The sequence below is a fragment of the Melozone crissalis genome, unplaced genomic scaffold, assembly GCF_028551555.1.
Source record: "Melozone crissalis strain CALT ecotype California unplaced genomic scaffold, PUWL_Pcris_2 ptg000066l_1, whole genome shotgun sequence".
Lineage (NCBI taxonomy): Eukaryota > Metazoa > Chordata > Aves > Passeriformes > Passerellidae > Melozone > Melozone crissalis.
Window position 1 is genome coordinate 2,305,066 of NW_026535844.1, and position 16,511 is coordinate 2,321,576.

At 56.6% G+C, this 16,511-nt stretch overlaps 1 pseudogene; it reads right to left on the reverse strand.

The window, feature by feature from the left end:
• The window catches only part of LOC128945551 (uncharacterized), a 1,882,792-nt pseudogene that overhangs the window by 1,704,141 nt on the left and 162,140 nt on the right, over nt 1-16,511 (reverse strand).

Here is a 16,511-nt window from a genome sequence, read left to right on the forward strand (position 1 = left end):
ACACCTTGGGGACACCCTGGGGACACTCCGGGGGTCGAAGGAGCCTTGGGATGTCCTCAGTGGCTCTTTGGCACCGCTCAGCCATCCCACAGGCACTGGGGCTGTCAAGACCACCATTGAACAAGAATTCAATGACGTCTGGAAGTGTCTTCCCCAGGTGATCCTTGGCCAGGCGGGTGTTGGTCTTCCACAGCAGCCCGGCCACGGCCACCTTGGCCGCCAAGGCACTGGGGACATTGATGGACTGCTTCTTTGTCCCCTTCAGGGTGGCCTTGGTGTCCCTGAGCAGGCGCTGCAGCTCCCGGGGGAACGCGGTGGCTTCGTCACACGCGGCCACCAAGCGCTCCAGCAGCCCCAGGGCCGCCTCCAGCCGCTGTCTCACCATGGTGGCCCTTGCTGCCTCGCTGGCAGCCACCATGGCATCTCTCCTCACCCGGGCTCCATGCCCGGCCACCACCTCGGACCCCTCCTCCCTGCCCAGGGCCTGACCCAGCCCCACCATGTTTTCCTGAGCTGTCCCATCACGGGCAGCCGTGGCCTGCAGCTCCCTGGCCCGGGCGGTGGCAGTGGCAGCTCTGTAGCCTGCCTCAGTGACCGTCACTCTGCAGGTGTTGTGGAGCTTGGTGGCCTTCCTGGCCAGCTCGGCCCTCCTGCCCACAAGTACATCCACTGACCGAAGCCACTTCCTGACCTCCATTTCCACACGGAACGAGGTGGTCCATTGGGTGCTCTTGTAGGCGGCCAGGGCCTGGCTGAGGGAGACGGGAGGGTCATCATCATCCACAGGGACATCCTGGCGCCACCAGGTGCCATCAATGGGATACAGAGTGGCCCGGAGCTCCCTAGTGAAGTCCTCCAGGTCCCGGTACAGGCTCACTGTGGACATGAGCAGCAGCGTCATCTCATCCCGCCTGTGCAGGGTGGCCAGCAGCTCGCCCAGGATGGCCACCACGGTGACCTGTGGCTGCAGCAGAGCCAGGGACAGCTAGGGAGGGGACAGGAGAGGTGTCAGGGACCTGGTGGCACTTACGGCCTCCTGGGGTAGCCCCCTGCTCCCGAGGGTTCCCTTTGTCCCCTCCGTCCCTTTGTCAGCCTCTTGTTCCTTCTGCCACCCCCCCGTGCCCTACCCCGCTGTGCCCTCCATATCCCTCTGCCCCCTCCACCTTAAGTCCCCTTCCCTCTCTGTCACCTTCCCCTTTCCTGCCATCCTGCCACTGCCTCCTGTGCCCTTTGCGACCCCCTGTCCCATTCACCACCGTCTGTGTCCCCTTCATCCCCAATTGCCCCCTGCCCCCTCCAGTGTCCCCTCTGTCCCTGTCTCTTCTCCCACCCCCTCACCCCTGTCGCACCTCTTGGGGCTCCATGCTCACTGGGGACACTTTGGGGACACTCTGGGGACACTCCGGGGATTGAAGGAGCCTTGGGATGTCCTCGATGGCTCTTTGGCACCGCTCGGCCACCTCACGGGCACTGCGGCTGGTGAGACCATCATGGAAATAAAACTTGATGATGTCTTGAAGTGTCCCCACCAGGTGATCCTTGGCCAGGCGGGTGTTGGCCTCGCACAGCCGCTCGGCCATGGCCACCTTGGCCACCAAGTCCTCAGACACTTTTGGGGGCGCCTCATATGTCCCCTCCAGGGCGGCCTTGATGTCCCTGAGCCGCCACTGCAGCTCCTGGGGGAATGCGGTGGCTTCGTCACATGCGGCCACCAAGCTCTCCAGCAGCCCCAGGGCCACCTCCAGCCGCTGTCTCACCATGGTGGCCCTTCTTGCCTCGCTGGCAGCCACCATGGCCTCTCTCCTCACCTGGGCTTCATGCCCGACCACCACCTCAGCCCCCTCCTCCCCGCCCAGGGCCTGACGAAACTTCACCATGTTTTCCTGAGCTGTCCAATAACGGGCAGCCACAGCCTGCAGCTCCCTGGCCCGGGCAGTGGCGGTGGCCACCCTGTCGGCTGCCTTGGTGGCCAAATCCCTGCAGGCATTGGGGAGCTTGGTGGCCTTCCTGGCAAGCTCGGCCCACCTGTCCTTGAGTGCAGCCACTGACCGCGGCCACTTCCAGGCCTTCATTTGCACACAGATCCAGTGCGTGCATGGGCTGCTCTTGTGGGTGACTGTGGGATCTCAGTCTCTCAGAACTGGGGCGCAGGGTGAACCAGACTACCCCTGGGGGGCTCGGGAGTCCTGGAATGTTGCCAGAAATGTCTGGTGGCTGGACTTTGATCCCACATGGGAGATGACATCAGTATGAGGACAGGAGGATTTCACCGGGGTGAATGGTGAAGGGATAAGTTAATTGGAGTGTGAGATACAGGGTTTAAAATTTCTGTACAGGGGGGTCTAGAGAGGTAAGATGGAGGAATTGGGGCGTGCCCTTCTCCTCCTTCTTCTTCCTCTAGGCCTCCATTTTCTGTGGTGATGTTGGCACTTTGGGATTGGTCTTTACTAAAAGTGCACTGGTTAATAAGGGTAGAGGGTATTGGAGAAAAATGATAAATATTGTATACGTAACTCCGGGTATAAAGATAGGTGGCCGCCCCAGGGGCTCTCAGTGTGTGCCCATGGCTGACTGCTGAGCAGAACTCTGTCAGGCCAAGAGAAAATCTTTTAGATAAGCAATTAATAAACACCGAGACCGAGAACAAATCTGAAGCTTCCTCCCGTCCTTTCGAACCCCGGGGGCCCAAGGCCATCTTTGGGCTTTTCCCAGACCATCTAGACAGCACCAAAATCCGACAACTGGCGTCCGCTGTGCGGGCTATCTCCCACCAAACCTTTCGGGGGGGGGAAAGCCCTGAAGAGCTGAAGAGCCAAGAGGACAGCACTGACAACTCCTGAGGAGGGAAGCCTGAAGAAAGAAAGAAGAAAAAGAAAAAACCTGCCAGGAGGACCTGCAAAAATCAGCAGTCACTGAGAATCCCATCTCTCAGCTTCTGCTGAAGACAGTTCGTAGCAGAGCGGCCTGGACTGGGACCAGAAAGGCGCCTCTGGATCCATCCCTCGTGACCCGCTGGACGGAGACTGAGGGCTTTCAGACCACTCTGACGACAGATTCGGTAAGAAGGCCAAAATAATACTATGGGGGCCACACTCTCCCAAGAACAACGGGAAATCTTATCCACCTTACAAAGTGTAGCAGAATTATATACAGAAGGGATCCCAAAGAAAGAATTAAAACAGCTGTTATTATGGGCAAGGCTTAATTATCCACTTGCGGAGACATGTTTGCTGTTCGAAGTGGGGTTTTGGCAAGAAATTAATAGGCATTTATATATTTTAGCAACAAAAAAAGATGAGACAGCGTTAAAGCTACTCTCGCTGGCAAGAATCATGTTACAAGGTATCTCAGTGCAGTCTAAAAGACTGGAAAAGCAGCGAGAAGCTGCGGTACCCTCAGAGAAGGGGGCGGAGCAGCGGAGCTCCGGGAAAGAAATTGCTCTGGCTTTAAAAAGCCAGGGGGAAAGGGCTCTCGAAAAAAGAGAGCAGGAAAAAATATTAAAACCCCCGATCAAAAAATGCAACAAACCCCAAGGGCGTCCTGAAACTCCAGAGAGTGTGGAGGAGTCAGGAGCAGAAGGGGGGGAGCAGGAAGATAAGGGATCGGGGGGGGGGCCTGTTCGCGGCGAAAGCGGCGACGCGGCGGCGGCGGCAAACGCGGGCAGCGCGGGTGAAGATGAGGAGACGCGCGCGGAGGGCGAAAATCGCAAAAACCGGGGGACAGACCCACATACCAGCGCGGGGGCGGCGAACGTGGAAGGCGGGCTGAGGGAAAATGTGCAGGCTCAGAGGGCCGCCACGGTGAGACGCGGGAGGCGCGCGGTTGTGACGTCAGACCCGGTGCGAAGGTCAGCTCGAATCGCGGGGAGAGCCGGAGTGCCGGCGGGAGAGGTAAACACAACGTCAGAGGAGGAGGAGTTGGACTCAGGGACAGACCGAGGGGCGGGGACCTCGGAGGTGGTACAGGGGGGAGACGATGACGTCAGCTTGGGGGACACAGGGAGCAGCTCGGAGAGTACGCATGCGCAGAAAGTAGGACGCGGGCGAACCCGAGCCCGGTCCCCTGTGACGTCGCGGGTGAGGAGGGGCCGTGTTAGGGATTCTACGTCCCGGGGCTCCACACCGTCTCCAGACCTGGTGCCTTTGGTTCAGACCCTCGGAGTCCCAGTCCCTTCCCCTCACGGGGGACGCCGAGCCGGAAGAGGAAGTGGGGCAGTCGAGATTGCTCCGTCATCCGAGCCAGGGAGGCCGGTGACAGCGCCACCTAGTGGCAGGAGGGCAGAAGTGCACGACATGCCGGGTCGGCTCGGCGGAGCCACAGCGCCATCTCGTGGCGAGACTGCAACAATGCAGCAATTTTTTCCAACAATATATAAAGAGAAAAGCACCTCGAAAAAGACAATGTTAACACAACAAAGGGATTATCCATCCTCGGAACCTGATCCACCGATCTTGAGACATTTTCTAAACAACACACAGGCAAAGCTAAAGGGAGATCCTTTGGTTTTGATCAGAAACCCAGAAACAGGTCAAATAGAGGGTCCTTTCAAACTAATCTCTTGGGGAAAGGGTTTCGCTTGTATTTCCACAGATCGAGGTCTGAAGTGGGTGTCGGCACGGCACGTGAAGCCATTCCGGACGCGAGAGCACGAGAACGCTGATCCGAGAAACAAAGAGACGAGTACTCAGACAGAAGTCGAGACTCGGGCTGCGAAAAACGACCCGGAAGAGAAATAAAAAGAAACTAAGGACCTTGGGGGGTTTTCACATAAAAGCGAAAAAGGTCTTTTGGTGCAAACAGAAGGGGGAGATGTGGGATCTCAGTCTCTCAGAACTGGGGCGCAGGGTGAACCAGACTACCCCTGGGGGGCTCGGGAGTCCTGGAATGTTGCCAGAAATGTCTGGTGGCTGGACTTTGATCCCACATGGGAGATGACATCAGTATGAGGACAGGAGGATTTCACCGGGGTGAATGGTGAAGGGATAAGTTAATTGGAGTGTGAGATACAGGGTTTAAAATTTCTGTACAGGGGGGTCTAGAGAGGTAAGATGGAGGAATTGGGGCGTGCCCTTCTCCTCCTTCTTCTTCCTCTAGGCCTCCATTTTCTGTGGTGATGTTGGCACTTTGGGATTGGTCTTTACTAAAAGTGCACTGGTTAATAAGGGTAGAGGGTATTGGAGAAAAATGATAAATATTGTATACGTAACTCCGGGTATAAAGATAGGTGGCCGCCCCAGGGGCTCTCAGTGTGTGCCCATGGCTGACTGCTGAGCAGAACTCTGTCAGGCCAAGAGAAAATCTTTTAGATAAGCAATTAATAAACACCGAGACCGAGAACAAATCTGAAGCTTCCTCCCGTCCTTTCGAACCCCGGGGGCCCAAGGCCATCTTTGGGCTTTTCCCAGACCATCTAGACAGCACCAAAATCCGACAGGTGACCAGGGCCTGGCTCAGGGAGGCGGGGGGGTCATCATCATCGGAGATGAAATTACGGTGCCTCCAGGTGTCATCAGTGCGGTACAGGCTGTCGCGGAGCTCATTGGTGAAGTCCATCAGGTCCCAGTACAGGTGCAATGGGGACACGAGCAGAGTCATCTCGTCCAGGCTGGGCAGGGTGTCCAGCAGCTCGCCCAGGATGGCCACCACGGTGACCTGTGGTTGCAGCAGGGCCGGGGACAGCTGGGGAGGGGACAGGGGAGGTGTCAGGGACGTGGCTGCACTTACGGCCTCCTGCGATGACCCCTGTGCCCTCCCGGGCTCCCCTTTGTGCCCTTCCTGGAGGGCTCTGCTGTCCGCTCTGTCCCTTTGTCACCCCCCCAAACCCATCTGCCACCCCGCACTTTCGCCCCGTGTGCCCCCGACCCCCCACTGCCCCCCCCTTCCTGTCGCACCTCTTGGGGCTCCATGCTCACTGGGGACACCTTGGGATCACCCTGGGGACGCACCGGTGGCGAAGGAGCTCCGAGACCAGCTCCAGTCCCGGCCCAGAACAGGCCCCGGGGTCGGTGCCGGGAAAAGTCGGAGCCGCCTCAGGAGTGACCGGAAAGGGGCGGGGCGATGTGGCGTCACCGTCCGCCCTTTCCAGTACCGCCCCTATCCATGGAAAGCTCCAGGATTTGGGCGCTTTGGTTAAATCCCAGACGATTTAGGCTCAGCAGAAGGGGATTTAGACTCCATCCCCAGGGGATTAAGTCTCCATCCCGCCATTTCCAGGCGGACTAATTCCGCCGTTCCCGGCTGGCTTTATGAGGGAATGCGGAGCGCTCTGAGGAGCCCACAGAATTGCCCTCAACCAAGATGGCCGCGCTGCTTCTCTCACGACACCTCTGTCGAGAAGGGCCAAATGCGGTGCAGACCAATCAGAAGCCGCATTTGCAGAAGTACTGGCGGAAGTTCCCCCTGCGGCGGCATTGATGGTCGCTTCCGGTAGAGACGCGGTGCTTTGTGGGCATTGTGGTCCCGGTGGGGCCCAGCGGCGGCGGAGGGGGCCTGAGGCCGCGTGGGGGCGGGGCGGGAATTTGGTTGCGCCGAGAGAGCCCCGGGACCCCCCCCGGCAGCGCGGGATGGGCGACAGCGACCTCGGTCAGCACCGGGAGCGGGGGGGGGGGCGGTTAGGAGGGGGTTGGGGGATTATGAAGGGATTGGGAGGGGTCCTGAGGGGGTCTGGGGAGTCTTGAGGGAGAATTGGGGGTCCTGAGGGGACTGAGGGGATCTGATGGACAACTGGGAGGTCGTGAGGGAGAACTAGGGGGCCTGAGAGAATTTAGTGGGTCCTGAGGGACAATGGGGGGTCCTGAAGGGGTTTGGGAGGTTGTGAGAGGATGTGAGGGGGTTTGGGGGCTCTTGAGGTTGAACTGGGGGATCATGAAGGGGTTTGGGGTGAATTTTTTGGGGAGTCCTGAGGGAGAATTGGGAGTCCTGAGGGGATTTGGAGCGTTGTGAGGGGATGTGAGGCAGCTGAGGGGATGTGAGGGGCTTTGGAGGGTGCTGAGGGAGAACTGGGCGCTCGTGAAGGTTTTTGGGGAGCTTTTGGGGGTCTCTATGGGGAATTGGGGTTGTGAGAGGATTTGAGGGGGGGTTTGGGGATTCCTGAGGGGATTTTATGGGGTCCTGAGGAGATCTGGGGGGGTCCTGCAGTAATTTGGGGGGAGATTCTGAGGGGTCCTCAGGGGATTTTACGAGGTCCTGAGGGGATTTGCGGGATCCTGACTGGATTTGGGGCAATTTTGGGGGGATTCAGTGTCGTTTTGGGTTTCCTGACCAGATTTTGTGGGGATTTGGGGGATTTTGGTAACCCTGACTGGCTTCTGGGATATTTTTGGATAATTGTGTTGTCCCTGACTGGAGTTTTGTGGTATTTTGGGGCTTTTTTTAGGGTGTTTTGGGGTAATTTCATGGTCTCTGACTGGAGTTTGGGGGATTTGGGGTAATTTCAAGGTCCCTGACTGGAGATTTGGGATATTTTTGGGGTATTTTGGGGTAATTTCATGGTCCCTGACCGGAGTTTGGGGATTTGGGGTGATTTTGGGGTCCCTGACCTGTTTTGGGGGGATTTGGGGTGATTTTGGGGTCCCTGCTGTTGCGGGGTGTTGCAGCTGGGCTCATCGTGCCCAGGGAGGGCGCAGCTGCCGGCGCCGGGCAGGGGAACAAACGAGAAGGGGCAGGATGGGGATGAAGGACCAGGCAAAGGCAGGGCAGGGGGTTTTTATAGGGGATCCTGGGGGGAGTTGGCGTTCGGGGCGAGGGAGGAGTTCTCAGCAACACAAGGAGGGTGAGACCAAATTCCTGTCCCTTAGGAACAGGGGCACTCCACAACTCCCCAGTTTTTAAACTGATCAATGCATGCTGAATAACTTAAAATAAGGGGATTCTCGGGACTATGACTGAATAGTTTTACAAAACCAAAATGAATATTATTCAGCTAAATTAACAAGGAATAGAAAAGCATTTGAGACTTAATCACAAAGGATAAAGTAACAGAAATGATGATACTTGATTAAATGAATACATTTTTACCTTATGAGTTCACAGCTCAATCTCCTCAGGCTTTTGATCTCCTCACAGGAGGGGTGCAGTTCTTTGGTCTCCTCTTCACAAGGGGCACAGTCTTTAATGTTTGGTCTCAGCTTTGCCACTGGTGTCATGGGTGTTGTTATTGTGAAAAATGAGTATTATAAAATTGGCTTTTCGCAAACATTAAAATGAATATTATATGTGTTATGTTAGAAAGTTATGCTGTGTTAATCCTCTGAATTAGTGTGGTAAATATAGTTTTAGGCTATAGCATAATATTAAAATAGAAACTCTGCGATGTAAGATACTTTCCTAACTAGCTCAAGAAAGGGATGAGATGGTCAAGAAATTCTTTGCACAGAGCAAACAGCAACAAGACACTAAAACCCCAAAGAGAAGAATTATTCTTATAATAATAAGAATTATTATCCCTCCTTATCAGGAACAACCAGGCTCCTTCCACCTCCTTCTTTCAGACTCCATGGAGCCAAACCATGATTTACAGATGAAGGGGGTAAGGTGACAATAACCAGAAAAATCCCTAGTTTGAAGGGAATGTTTGCATCATGTATGAGATTTTTGAATATGCAGCAGGGTATTGCTTTTAAGGGTTAACCCTTTGTTAGCTGACATGCTTTTTTGAGAAAAGCATCCAAATGTCCATAATTCTTTGCTTTTTTATTGTCCTTTATTGTCCTAACTCTGATTGTCCAAACTCTTAGTGCACTACTTTTTTATTAATATTTTAATAACTATTTTATTACTATTAAACATTTAAAATTTTAAAACAAGTGATTGGTTTTTCACAGGGTGGTGGCGAGGCCGGCTGACTCCTGCACAGGGCGAGCAGCCCCGTCACGCGGGCCCTGGGCAGGGCCAGCTGCAGCAGCGCGGCAGAAATGGGGGGGGAGATGGCTAGGGGGGAAGGGGAGGTTTGGGTCCAGAGGAGAAGGAATTGGTGGGAAAAAGGGGAATCTCAAACAGCCTGGTCAGCGCTGTTTTTAGAAGGAGGGCCCAGGACGGCGCAGCCTGTCAAAATCCACTTGTACAGGTGAGGTTTGATGGTTCATTAACTGATCTCTGAGTGCAAAACAAAACAGAGGGCATTTCACTATTCATCAAAACAAATGCACCTTTATTGAGTGCCCACAGCAAATGTGATAGAAGGATTAGGAAGGAGATAAAGGATAGAGAGAAAAAGAGGGGAGGGAATAGCTACCAATGGAGAGATGAAATCCTCGTAGTCTGGCCAATAGATCTGTCTTGTCACGTTGGGAAAATCTCAAAATCTTTGGTTAACTCAGGGGTCCTCTATAGTCCTCTGCTGAGGGGGGAACAGTAAAAGACAATGGAGGATAAATGTATTGAAAACAGGTATGGACAGTCCATGTTCCAAAACAGGACAAGGCAATCTCAGCAGTGAGTGGGGCCCATTGCTTCAGGATTGGTGTCTATGAGAAACCAGTCTTGGTCCAGCGAACACACCTGCAGACAGCACTTGGCAAACATGCCACTTCAGTCAGGCCAGTGCCCCTGTGTTAGAATTTTAAGGGTCTCAGCCTCAGGCCTTGGGTAGGGGCTTCAGTCTCTGTCTTTGACAGTGGTCGTGAGGCAGATGAGGGATCTTCCGTGGGGGGATCACCAGAGTTAGCTCAGAAAGTTCATTTGGCCAAGAGTGGGGAAATTCATGGGCTGTTGTGGGGTGGTGAAGCGGGCGTGAGACCGTGGGGGCACAGCAAGCACAGCTGCACACGATCACTTGGTGAGCATCCACCTCAACCACGCAAGAACTGCAGCAAGGCTCCTCAGGGTCTGTCCTTGTGAGGCAAATGAGGGAAACTTCGGAGCATCTCTGATGCCACTGGCCATCACCATTCTGGGTAGGGAACAGGGGATGTGGAAAGACAGGAGGTGAAGGGGGACACAGGACGGTGAGAGGATGGCAGCGCTCACAAACTCCCTCCCAGTCACACCCAGCACCCCCAAACTCCCTCCCAGTGCCCACCAGCACCCCCTAAATCCCTTCCCAGCCCTCCCCAGCATCCCCCAAACCCCTTCCCAGACCTTGCCCAGCCCCCAGCCCCTCTCCCACTTCCAGCCCGGCTCTCTCCAGCTCCCTCCCAGTGGCTCCCAGCACAGCCCAGCGGCTCTGCCAGCGCCCCCAGGGGCTCCCCCGTACCCCAGTGCCGCCTCAGGGGCTGCTCCAGGCTGACGTGCTCCACCTGGCAGCTGTAGCTGAGCCCGCGCCGGGCGGCGTTTCCAGCAGCACCAGCAGCTGGTAGGTCCAGTCCCCGTTGGGGAGCACGTCGGTGGCCACCACGTGCTCCGAGAGCTCCTGCTGGCCCTGGAACCACCTCACCTGGATGGCAGCAGGGTAGAAATCCATCACGGAGCAGAGCAGGCAGCCGGGGCCGGGCTGGGAGCTCGAGGGGGGCACCAGCGAGATGGACACGCTGGGGGACACTGGGAGAGAGAGAGAGAGAGAGCGGGGACACACTGGGATCAGCTGGGGGGCACTGGGAGAGAGAGGGGAGGGCTGGGCTGGGCTGGAGAGGGACTGGGAATGGACTGGGAAGGTCTGGGGACGGACTGGGATGGCAATGAGAGAGATGGGAGGGAATGAGTGGCACTGAGAGAAAGGCTAGAGGCCTGAGACTGAACTGGAATGAAGTGAGAACAGACTGGGAATGGGCTGCGAGGGACTGGGAGGGACTGTGGTGGCACTGGAAGGAGCTGGGAATGGAGTGCGCAGCACTGCGAGGCCGAGTCCAGCGCGGGGCACTCGGCGCTGCGGGTCTGCCTGGCAACAGATGAGTCATCAAAGGGTCGCGTTCTGACTGGATGAGAAGCGTCAGCTTTACGCGTCGCTGAAATGGACGCTGAAATGGGCAATGAGAGGGACTGGGATGGACTGGGCGAGCCATGGTGGTCAGTGGCAGGGACAGGAGGCCCCGGGAATGGGCACAAGGAGGGCTGAGGGCTCTGGGCTGATTCCCAGGGAGATTTTGAGGGTCTCCAGGGTCATTGTCAGGGCCCGAGGGGACACGCTCTGCCCCGCGCTCACCTCGGCGCTCGGTGCTCAATGGGCCAACCCCTTGTAGTTGTACGGGCAGACCATGTCCACCACAGACCGTGCGTACTCCAGTGTGGCCGGGTTGCTGTTCCAGTCACTGGCCCACCCCTGCCCATAGGGGGTGAAGCCCACGTAGTGTAAAACATCACGAACTGCTCCCGATTGTAAATGTACCTCTGCGCGAACCTCATCTTCTCCGTGCCGTTTATGAAATAACACTCGGACATTGCCAAAAACTGGAACACTCCTGTGACAGCAGGACACAGCACAGGGAGTGCCCCCCAGCACCGCCCCCAGCAGCACCCCCAGAGCTCCGGGCCCACCCCGGATCCCCACTCCGCATCACCTGTGCCCCACGGCCGCCATGGGACCCTCCTGCCCGCGCTGCCGCTTCCTCTTTGCCGCCCTTCCCCCATTTCCCCTTCCACATCCTCTCCCCTCCCCCCTCCGGCCGCTCCCCAAATCACTTTTGGGGTCCTATTTCCCCATTTTCCCACAAATTACCCAATCCCCAGGCCCCTCCCGCTCAGATATGGTGTCCCACCTCCACTTTTGCCCCTTACACACCCTCTCCCACCCCTCCCTCCCCCCACCCCTCAGCCCCTCCCGCTCTCCCTTTGGGGGGTCCCCTCCTCCTCCCCCTCCATTCCGGGCTCCCCCCTTCGCCCCCTTTTCCCCCTTCTCCCCCCCCGTCCCAGCGCCTCCCGCCCACCGCTCACCCAAGAGCTCCGCACCCGCAGCCGGGGGGGCTCCCAGCACCACCAGTGCCACCAACAGGGCCCCAGCTGCCGCCCCTCGCCCCATGGCCGGGGCCGGGCAGGGAGCCTCAGCCCCAAAGCAGCCGCGCTGCGCTGGGAGCGCCAGTCCGGAGCAGGGCGGGCTCGGCAGCGCCGCGCGCTCTCATTGGCTGCCGCCGCTTCTGGGCAGCGAACGGCCACGGGCTCTGCCCGGCAACCGATGAGGCAATCCAACGCCCCGAGCTCTCATTGGCTAAGCCACCTCCCGCCTGCGCTGCCATTGGCTGAGGCCTTTCCGGGACGCTGCAGCCCCAGGCTCGGCGTTTTTTGGGCAGGGGGAACCTTGGGGCGCTGGGCAGGTGGGAGCTCAGGTGAGCCCAGCAATGCGTGCCCAGGTGCGCGGCATCTCAGGGCTGCCCGTGGCGAGCGGTGACGCTGGCCCGATGCCAGGCACCCCCAGAGCCGCTCTGTCCCTGCCCCCCGCAGCCACACAGGGACACAAAATGGAACCGAGGGTTCCTGCGTGGGGACAAGGACCGGGACAGATCCCTCAGCAAATCCCGCACGGGCACAACAGACCCGGCCTGGGCACAGGGAGGGAATTTATTACCAACCAAATCACAGCAGCACAAGGAGAAGGGAAAGAAATCTCTCCAACACCTTCCTCCTGCCCAACACGGATCACCCAGAACAGGGGTCACCAGGGCTCTGCCCAACGGGGGTCACTGGGGATCATCCAGGGCAGATTCTCCCATGGGGGATGGAGCTGGAGCAGCGCACGAAGCTCTTCCCACACTCGGGACACTCACAGGACCTCTAACTGGTGTGGAAGTGGTGGTGAGTGACGATCTCTGAATCCCACCTGAAGCTCTTCTGACATTCCCCACACTCCCAGGTCCTCTCCCCAGTGTGGATGTTCAGGTGTTCCTTCAGGGTGGAGCTGGAGCTGAAACCCTTCCCACATTCCAAGCACTTGTGGGGCTTCTCCCTGACATGAGGCTCCACCAGCTCTGAGCTCTGGCTGCATCTCTGGCCGCCTTCCTGGCTCAGGGGGGCTCTTTCCTCCTCACCCCTCCCTGGGCTGGGTTTGCAGCCCCTCCTTGTGAGGGATCTCTGGGGCTTTTCCTCCTCCTCCATCCGGCCACAGCTTGGGAATGACAAACCCTGGTTTGGGGGAAACCAAGCTGGGAGTGCCTTGGAGTAGAGGCTCCTCCTGGCCAGGTCCATCTCTGGAACTCAGCAGGAGTCTTGCGTCCATGAAAATCTCCACATATCAAGATTCAGCCTGAAAAAGCTCTCCCAGGAGTTCCCTATTGCTCATCTCTCTACTTTTGGGGTTCCAGAAATTTCCTTTCCTCAGGATCATGGGGGTCCAATGGTTCCAGGGGTTCTCCATTCTCCAGCGTCCTGCTTAGGGATGATCCAGGGGCTTTTGGGGGTCCATGGGGTCCCTTCTCCCCTGATGCTCTGCTTTGAGATCCCAGGGATCCCAGGGGTCCCTCCTCTCCAGGCTCCCCTCCTTTCCAGTCTGCCGGGGTCCCGCTGCTCTGGGATCGCCCCTCTCTGTTCTCCCCACTCTGGGGGTCCCAGGGGTTCCCCTCCTCTGCTGTCCCGGGGGTCCCCAGGACCAATGTCCTCCCCTGCCCATACTGGGCAATGGCCACGTGGGCCCCCAAAGATCCCTCAAGGGGCTCAGCTTTGGGCTCCTGCAAGATCCAAACCTACTCACACAGAGAAAAAAACCTCCCAGGGACACCAGATGATATTTGGGGTCAATTTCACAATCTGTGAGCTCCAAACACACCCCAATAAAAAACCCTCTCAGGGACCTCTCGATAGATTTGGGACGAGCTCCTCCTCCCCGCTCACCTGCAGGACGAGCTGGGGGCGATGGTCCCGTGGCTGCGGCCACAGGGGGCACTGGAACCTCCTGTTCCTCTTGTTCCTGCTCCTGCTCCTCCTCTTCCTGCTCCTCCTTTTCCTCTCTGCCTCCTCCTCCTCCTCCTCTTTCCTAATCCCACCTCCTCCCCAGTTCCTGCCTTCTGTGTATTTAGACTGGAGAACCTTGCTTGTTTTTAGAACTAGAACAAAGATCCCAGATGGAACAAGGCTTGCTGCTTTTAGTCAGAACTATCAGTGACTAAAGGTCACGTTTCCTTTGGTTCGGTGCCGTCCTTGTTCCTCCTCAGTGTTCAGGCTGGGCTGTGGGGTGTCCTTGTTTGATGCATTTTCTGAGTTCCTCTTGCACCCCTTGGGCCATAGGCTGTGCCCTGGGAGGGTTCTTTGTGCTCCTTTGTGACACAGGAGAACCTTCCAGGCGGTTTCTGCGTGAGCTGCTGCTGGGATGTCACAGGAACAGTGCCACGTCCCCGTGGTGTTCCCGTTGCTGTGGGACACGGAGGCCTCAGTGCCCAGAGTGGCTCTGGGCTCATTGCCAGAGGATCCTCCTGCCCGAGGCATTCTCAGCAGCCAGCCCAGCCCTGACAGGTGTCCTGTGCTTGCAGGGCTACAGGCTGCAGACTTGTGCAGCGCAGCCAAAGTGCTCCAGCAGGTGGCTGCTGCAGTTTGCACTCTGTACTCTGTGGCTTATTCGGGGTATTTTTTAACCCACTTGGCACGTAAGTTGATGTTTTCCCTTGGTGCAGCATCTGTGGCTTTGGGCTTGCTATGTGCTTTCTGTTCTTCCTCTGGAGCTGACCTGACTTTGGAACCAAATTGCCATGAAGAACACCATTGCTTTGGGAGAGCTCCTGCCCGCAGCTGCAGCTGAAAAAGGGGGTGTCTGCAGCCAGCGGGGTGTGCACAGCATCTGCAATGAGCCGTGGGGGGTTCTGTTCCCTCAAGCAGGGAGTCTGTGCCAGCAGAGCCTGGAACTCCCTCCCTTTGCTGCTCCAGCCAAGAACTGACCCAGCCCAGTATTTTGTGCTGTTCTCTTGCTCGCTGTGGGAAGGGACTGTGGCTCTTGGAGGGATGCTGTGAAAGCAAAATGCTCTCTTGGGGTTGCCTTGCTCCGTGGCATTTCCCACCACTGGCAGTTTTTCTCCTAACAGCATCTGGTTCATGTTCCCTCTCCCGTTTCAGGGCACCTCATGTCTGGATTCCAAGCAGCTCCTCCTTTGGTGAGTGGGAAAGGAACCTTTGGTGTTTGGAATTGTGCAGCAAGTTGTGAGCTCGGCATGTGGCAGCCGAGTGCCAGCCTGGGAGGCTGAAGGAAAGTTCCTGTCAGTGCCTGCAGCAGCAGCAGCAAAGGGATCCCCTGCAGTTTTTTCCTTTTCTGCTGAAGAGCTTTTGAAGGGGTGCAGGTCTGGTTTTGCAGGCAGAGGATTGCTTGCTGGCTTTAGCCATGGTGGAATATCGAATTCCCAACAATAAGTGGCAATGTCGACTTTAGCCCATTGTTAGTTGGAACAGCTCTGAACCCCATTTCTGCTTAGTGCAGCTGGATGTGCAGCTGAGGATAAATAAGGTGATAACTGAGATAGAACTTCCTGTCCCTCACGCTGCCATCACAGGTCACAAAAGCAGCACCAGCACCTCCTGGGGCTCCCTCTGCTTCCAAAGAGGAGGCCAAAGAGGAGGAAGACAGCAGTGAGCTTCCCGCTGCTCTGGGGGCCGATGCTGAACTTCCCTCAGTGCCGGGAGATGACAGTGAACTTCCCGCTGCTCTGGGAGACGAGGGTGAACATCCTGCGGTGTGGGAATGCAACAGCGAGGCTCCCATGGGGTGGGACAAGGACAGGGGACATCTCCCAGCGTGGGACGAGGACGGTGGATGTGCCCTGGTGTGGGACCAGAATGGCCAAGCTCCCACGGAGTGGGATGAGGATGGAGGACATCTCACAGTGTGGGATGAGGACAACAGACATCTCCCGGTGCGGGAGGAGGATGGAGGACATCCTCTGTCTTGGGAAGAGGAGAGTGAACATCTCCCAGCATGGCAAGTGGACAGCGAACATCCCCTGACTTGGAAACATGATGGCGAACTTGCAGCATTTTGGGAAGAGGATGGAGAAGCTGCAGCATTTTGGGAAGAGGATGGAGAAGCTCCTTCTGCTTGGGAAGAGGACAATGAAGCTCCCTCCGCTGTGGGATCCTGGGCTGAACATTTGATTTGCTCTTCTCAGCTTTGCCTTGAACCGTTTGCCTGGAGCTTGTGTGCACTGCACTCCTGGCCTGTCACAGCAAAGCTGCTGCTGGCAGAATTCTGAACTGTCCTTTCTTGTGTGATATATTCCAGCCATTGGTTTTTGCCCTCGTGTTTCTTGTTATGTTTGCCCAATTATCCCATCATAAAAAAACCAAAAAATAGTTGAGATAGCAGCAATTTTAATTGAATAGTTTAGAAAATATATATCGACAATATAATTTGATTAAAAATAAAGGATCATTTCGTTCAAATAATAGCGCATAAGGAAAAGATAACCACAGGGTACAGAGTGCAGGGCTCTTGGACCCTTGCCACCTCACATACAAGCTTGCCAGGTGAAGATTCCCCCCTTATATGTCATGTGTCAATGTCATCTCCTCCCATTTTCAATTCATCACATTTTTACCTCCGCCCTCATCACCACCTTTACCGCGCATGCTCCACCACTCAGTTTGGTGGTCGCACAAGTCTTTGGGGGTCATTTTGGATGAAGACCTCTCCTCTTCCTCTTTGTCCTTTAATTCAACTTTGGGTTACACAT